The sequence below is a fragment of the Rhinoderma darwinii genome, chromosome 2 (genome assembly GCF_050947455.1).
Source record: "Rhinoderma darwinii isolate aRhiDar2 chromosome 2, aRhiDar2.hap1, whole genome shotgun sequence".
NCBI classification, from domain to species: Eukaryota; Metazoa; Chordata; class Amphibia; order Anura; family Rhinodermatidae; genus Rhinoderma; species Rhinoderma darwinii.
Window position 1 is genome coordinate 390804222 of NC_134688.1, and position 6983 is coordinate 390811204.

The 6983-nt window shown below is 45.0% G+C and overlaps 1 long non-coding RNA gene across 1 annotated transcript; it reads right to left on the bottom strand.

The window, feature by feature from the left end:
- Positions 1 to 661: 661 nt before the first annotated feature.
- LOC142741393 (uncharacterized) lies at positions 662 to 6213 on the bottom strand. The gene is made up of 6 exons (XR_012881116.1): positions 6133 to 6213; positions 5762 to 5806; positions 5411 to 5495; positions 4717 to 4778; positions 4184 to 4245; positions 662 to 1256 (listed from the first exon to the last, which is right to left on the bottom strand). It is a non-coding gene; the product is annotated as an uncharacterized LOC142741393 (long non-coding RNA).
- Positions 6214 to 6983: the final 770 nt, after the last annotated feature.

Sequence of the window (6983 nt, forward strand, 5' to 3'; positions counted from 1 at the left end):
AGAGTCCATATATGGACAGTGACAGGGGGGCGCTGTGCGGTGCTATGTACAGGGGCACTGTGTGGCGCTATGAACAGGGGTGCGCTGTCTAGCGCCATGTACAGGGGGCGCTGTGTGGCGCCATGTACAGGGGGCGCTGTGTGGTGCTATGTACAGGGGGGCACTGTGTGGTGCTATGACCGGGGGGGTTTTGTGTGGGGCTATGTACAGGGGGCGCTGTGTGGCATTATGTACAGGGGGAGTTGTGTGTCGCTATATACAGGGGGGCGCTGTGTAGCACTATGTACAGGGGGGGCGCTTGGTGGCGCTTTGTACAGGGGGGCGCTGTGTGGTGCTATGTACAGGGGGGCTGTGTGGTGCTATCAACAGGGGGCGCTGTGTGACACTATGTACAGGGGGCTCTGTGTGGCACTAGCTACAGAAGGCACTGCAGTATTATCGACAGGAGGGTGTGTAGCACTATCTAGAGAGAGCAGTGCGGCACTATTTACAAAGGGCACTGTGGCATTATCTACAGGGGGTATGTGGCCCTATGTACAGAGAGACAGTGATAAATATAAGGGTAGTACCAAAGTAGACTTCAGACCAGTGCATGTAATAATGATGATGATGATAATAATAATAACAATAATTTAAAAATATATATATTTATTGTGAAGATCAATAAAAGAGGACACACAGATGACAGGTTGAATGAGGTGTCCATTGAATGTTACAAGGGATCAGCTTCAAAAGTTCTTTTCATTTGAGCTGCTGCTAACATCATGATGTGTCTGGACCTGAAGACTCAAGAAGTTGTGAAATGGTCGAGTATAGTTCAGATGTGATGACATGACAGTTCTTGTATCCATCAAACATACTTATTGAAGGAATTGTGTAATCTTCAATAAAAAAAATCTTGCAAAATTGATGGTAATAGATGATACTTTTGTTGCAAATCTCCACATTGTTCTGTGGAGAATGAAGTTCTTTCACATTGGCAGACGAGCTTTCTGTTCTTCATAAGACTTAATGTGGTTATACCAGCGGAGGACATGGAATAGTTCAACAGGTGGAGAGAAAAACAGTGACTCCACCACTATGATATCAACCTGGGAGATTTCATGTCCCTTGATATAACACTTATCTGCCAGATACTCATTCAGGGTCTTCAGGCCAGCGGCTGATCTGACATCTCCAAAATGTACTGCAGTTCCATTATAACTGAAGGTCACAAACCAAAGAAACAATATCACTGGATATTTCCTCCTTCGTTTCTGATAAAACACATATGAGATATAATTAGTTAATAGAAAGAAACTATTTTTCTTATAATAGAAATCGAAGATTGAAGAGTTCCATAGCGGGTGTTATCATCCACTCAACAAACACATAAACCTCTAGATCAGGGGTCTCAAGCACGCAGGACACAGAGCCGCTAGTACAGACTCTGCTCCGTACAGACTCTGTTCTGGGACTCTTTGGAATTCCCTGACATCGCTGTCCATACATCGACAGTGATCTCAGGAGTCACAGTGATGTCAGGAGCACAGCTGGAGTCCCAGGAAGAGCCCACTAGTCTCTGCCTGGGACTCCAGCTCTGTGTTGGCATCTGCGGAGGGCACTGTGGCAGCATGTGCGGAGGGCACTGTGGCAGCATGTGCGGAGGGCACTGTGGCAGCATGTGCGAAGGGCACTGTGGCAGCATGTACGGAGTGCACTGTAGCAGCATGTACGGAGGGCACTGTGGCAGCATGTACGGAGGGCACTGTGGCAGCATGTACGGAGGGCACTGTGGCAGCATGTACGGAGGGCACTGTGGCAGCATGTACCCTCCAGGGCACTGTGGCAGCATGTACGGAGGGCACTGTGGCAGCATGTACGGAGGGCACTGTGGCAGCATGTACGGAGGGCACTGTGGCAGCATGTACGGAGGGCACTGTGGCAGCATGTACGGAGGGCACTGTGGCAGCATGTACGGAGGGCACTGTGGCAGCATGTACGGAGGGCACTGTGGCAGCATGTACGGAGGGCACTGTGGCAGCATGTACGGAGGGCACTGTGGCAGCATGTACGGAGGGCACTGTGGCAGCATGTACGGAGGGCACTTCGGCAGCATGTACGGAGGGCACTTCGGCAGCATGTACGGAGGGCACTTCGGCAGCATGTACGGAGGGCACTTGGGCAGCATGTACGGAGGGCACTTCGGCAGCATGTTGGCAGCTATGTAGGACGTTATACTGTCTTGGGGGCTGATATGGTGGCCGCTATGAGGGACATTATACCATATGGGGGCATTATACTGTCTGGGGGGATGATATGGTGGCAGCTATGGGGGCATTACACTGCAGGGAGACAGCTATGGGGGCTTTGTACTGTGTGGGGGCAGCTAAAGAGGGCATTATACTGTATGGGGGCATTATACTGTATGGGGGCATTATACTGTGTGGGGCAGCTATAGAGGGCATTATACTGTGTGGAGGCAGCTATCAGGGGCATTATACTGTATGGGGCTGCTATGGGGGCATTATACTGTATGAGGGCATTTATGGGGGGCATTATACTGTATGGCCAGCTATGGAGGCTTTATACTGAATTGGGCCGCTATGGGGGCATTATACTTTATGGGGGGCATTATACTGTGTGGGGGCAGCTATGAGGGGCATTATACTGTATGGAGCTGCTATGGGGGGATTATACTGTATGGGGCTGCTATGTGGGTATTATACTGTATGGGGGAATTTATGAGGGGCATTATACTGTATGGGGGCATTATACTATGTGATGGGGTAGCTTTGGGAGCATTATACTGTGTGGGGGGCAGCTACAGGGAGCATTATACTGTATGGGGGCAGCTATGGGGAGCATTAAACTGTATGGGGGCCGCTACGGGGGGCATTATACTGTGTGGGGGCGGCTATGTGGGGCATTATACTGTATGGGGCATTATACTGTGTGGGGCAGCTAAGAGGGCATTATACTGTGTGGGGGCAGCTATGAGGGGCATTATACTGTATGGGGCTGCTATGGGGGATTATACTGTATGGGGCTGCTATGGGGGTATTATACTGTATGGGGGAATTTATGAGGTGCATTATACTGTAAGGGGTCTGCTATGGGGGGCATTATACTGTATGGGGGCATTATACTGTGTGGTGGCAGCTACAGGGAGCATTATACTGTATGGGGGCAGCTATGGGGAGCATTATACTGTATGGGGGCAGCTATGGGGAGCATTATACTGTATGGGGGCAGCTACGGGAGCATTATACTGTATGGGGGCCGCTACGGGGGGCATTATACTTTGTGGGGGCGGCTAAGGGGGAAGTATACTGGGAGAGCTGTAGGGCAAGGCGGCTGGCAATAGCCGCGGCAGGGGTCTTGTGGTGTTGGGGAGGGGTATGGGGGGCCCAAGCTGAGTTATTGCACCAGGGCCCATGAGCCTGCAGCTACGCCCCTGGTTTTAGCTAACAGAAAGGCTTCAAGATGAAAGGAAACCCCTCTGTTAGCCTCACAAAAGCTAAAGGGCCTTTTGAAGGTGATCGATCAATGAAAATACATCATATTAACCCCTTAGTGACAACAAATATGCCTTTTCACAGCGGTCACTAAGGGGCCTTAGTCTAGGCCGCCGCCTTTTCATAGCAGCCTAGTTTAAGTCCTGCATGGGTGTCCTGTGCAGGCTGGAGCAAGTGCTCGGTTATCTGATGACAGCTGGGCACCTGCTCCAACGGTAGCGATCGAAGTTTGCTTTGTTAAATGCTGCAGTCAACAGCGGCCGCGGCATTTAACTTGTTTACAGAGGGAGGGAGAGCCCTCTCTCACCTTATTGGAGGCCCACAAATTTGATCGTGGGCCTCCGATGGGGTCGCATGGCATCGGGGGCCTAATAAAGACCTAATAGATTGTCAGTTTACAATGACATGCAATAATGCTCTGGTATACGAAGTATACCAAAGCATTATATCTGCGATCAAAAGATCGCATAGTGAAGTCCCCTAGTGGGACTAAAAAAATACAAAACAAAACATTTAAAATGCATAGAACAATAGCAGAATTGCTGTTTTTTATCTATTCCCCCCCAAAAAGTCAATAAAAGTTAATAAAAAAATTATGTACCCCAAATTGGTGCCATTAAAAGATACAACTAATCCTGCAAAAAAAAGTCCTCAAGATAGTGTGGATGAACAAGAAATCATGTTACCTGGCTTATGGACAACGACAGATTCTAGTTTGCAGTTCTCAGCCTTCAATCCTCTTCCTTTCCTATAAATAATCCTTCGAATTAATTTAGGTTTTTTGATGCAATTGAAAAAAAAAAATATTTAAGAGAAAATCTTGAAATCGGAAAAACTCAGCTCTCAAATTTTATTTCCTTTTACTTTTTCCCAATAACAAAACATTTAAAATGCATAGAACAATAGCAGAATTGCTGTTTTTTATCTATTCCCCCCCAAAAAAAGTCAATAGAAAAAATTATATGTACCCCAAAATGGTGGCATTAAAATATACAACTAATCCTGCAAAAAAAAGTTCTCATACAGCTATCTCGACAGAAAAAATAAAAAAGTTCTATCTCTTTAAGTGCGACAATGGAAAAACAAAAAAAATTGCTTGATCATTAAGGCCTAAAATAGGCTGGTCACTAAGGGGTTAAGGATCTATCCATAATATGGGCTATTAATGTGAGATCGGTGAGGTCCAAAGATAGTGTGGATGAACAAGAAATCATGTTACCTGGCTAATGGACAACGACAGATTCTAGTTCGCAGTTTTCATCCTTCAATCCTCTTCCTTTCCTATAAATAATCCTTCAAATTAATTTAGGTTTTTTGATGCAATTAAAAACATATTTTATTTAAGAGAAAATCTTGAAATCGGAAAAACTAAACACTCAAATTTTATTTATTTTATTTACTTTTATTTTTTCCCAATCACACAACATTTACATAACATTTCTCAATTCTAGGATTTGATGTTAAATAAAATAATTCTCTGGGGCTTGGACTACAGTGGAAAAATACTTTATTTTACAGCAAAATTCATATGGCATGATCTGAACTACAAAGTGGATAGTCAGTTTAGGTCCAACTCATCTCAAATGAAATTCAGGGAACTGAGACATCCTCTGGTCTAGATTAATCATGTGTTCTGAGTTCTCTCTTTATTTACACACAGACACGTGGACTATGGCGCCTTAGGGGTCCCAGAGGCCCCACTGCAATGTAAGACCCCAGTATTCTAAATAGCACAGGGTAGGTGGAGAGCCCTCATACCGATATTGCCTTGTGGTCCAGGAGCTTCAGGTTATGCCTATGTAGATGCTGATTACATATGCATATATAATGTATGTAGATACCAATCTGCCAGGCATATTACTTCCCATTACAATTAGTAGGTATATGACGAGTAGAAGACCTTAGTAACTTACCAGTGAGTTATAATGCACTGCAGGATCAGGAGGAGAAGGATGACGGCGAATCCGGGCAAAAGTATTTTTAGGAGAAGGTCATGAACTGTCACAGAAGAAAAAAAATAACGAACATTCATTTCTATAGTCTGGTTATATAGAAGAGACATAAGAGAGAATCATGAATGATGTGCGTAAAGAGATCTATATTCCTCCGTGTCCCTCCACCTATGAGAGTTTTGCAGTGATGGTAAATTGTACATGAGATTTTGCTGGAGATATGGTATAAAGTTATGAGGAACTGGAGTGGAGTGATGTGAATTGTGTTATTTGTGCTATAGATGGACATATCCGTGATCTTGTGACACTTACCTCGGCTTTCAAGTTGTTCTGCCGGATCCTTAGCCTTTCCTGCGTCTATAAAGATAATTGTAATTTAATTAAACACTTATTGTCACGCTCTGAACCCCTAAATCCACAGTGATCCCCTCTATGTGGTACAGTATTTTCACAGACATTGACCGCTTTCACTATAATAATATTAGACATATTAGGGCGCATGCAGAAGTGCCACATGTATTAGTCCCATTATAAAGGATAGAAATATGTGAATAACCTAATATTCCCTATAATAATAAAGTGTCTCCAAACCAGAGCTTCACTCTAATATAGACGCTCATATTATACCGACATTCATAGAACACAATCAGCTCATGATGTGACAATAAATCTCTTACACTTACCTCTGATCACATAGCTTTGCCCCAGGATCTGCTTTTTTGGTGCAGCTGGAAATATAATAAGACTTAAATTAAGCACAGAGGCGTAGCTAGGGGTTTAGCACAGGAGGGGCGAAACACATCTATGTGGACCCCAACCCAGTGGGTCCCCGAATGCAAGTTTACATGCAGAGGCGCATCGGGCGGGGTCAGGCTTATAGTATAATGCCCTCATAGCTACCCCCATATAATGCCCCAACAGACAGCCTAATAACAGTATATTGCCCCCACACCTGCCCCCATACAGTATAATGCACTATAGTGCCTAATAAAAAAAATAAAATACTCACCCCGTTCCCACGACAAGTGGAGGAGATCCCTCTGCCCCTCCACTGCAGTGTGTGGCTCCAGCACTGGATTCAACTGTATCTGCCCCTGGGCCCCACCATATCAGAGGGCCCAGGGGCACCGCCCCCCCTGCGCCCCTGATTAAGCAAATATGTTTTCATATTTTACAGTGACCGCCTCTCCATGGAGCTTTCACAGAAATGTATTGCCAAATCAGCATTTTACCCTTTTAACTTGTATCTTGTGTAATAAATGATAAACTTTATACATACTGGGGGAGAAATCAGACAGAATTCTGGCATAAAATGTGCCGACAGCTGGCATACATGCCATGCTCTTAATGTATTGCATGTTTATAACACTTTTTGCGCCTTCCAAGATAGTTTTGAATAGTGTCTAAAAAAAATAATTGGTGTGGCTAAGAGGAGTCGTAAAATGTGCCAGCTTTATTAATGGTCTATTAACTTGTGCAAAATATTAACACTAAGGCATGCCAGATCAGATGTGGTGTAAAGAAGAGAAAAGTA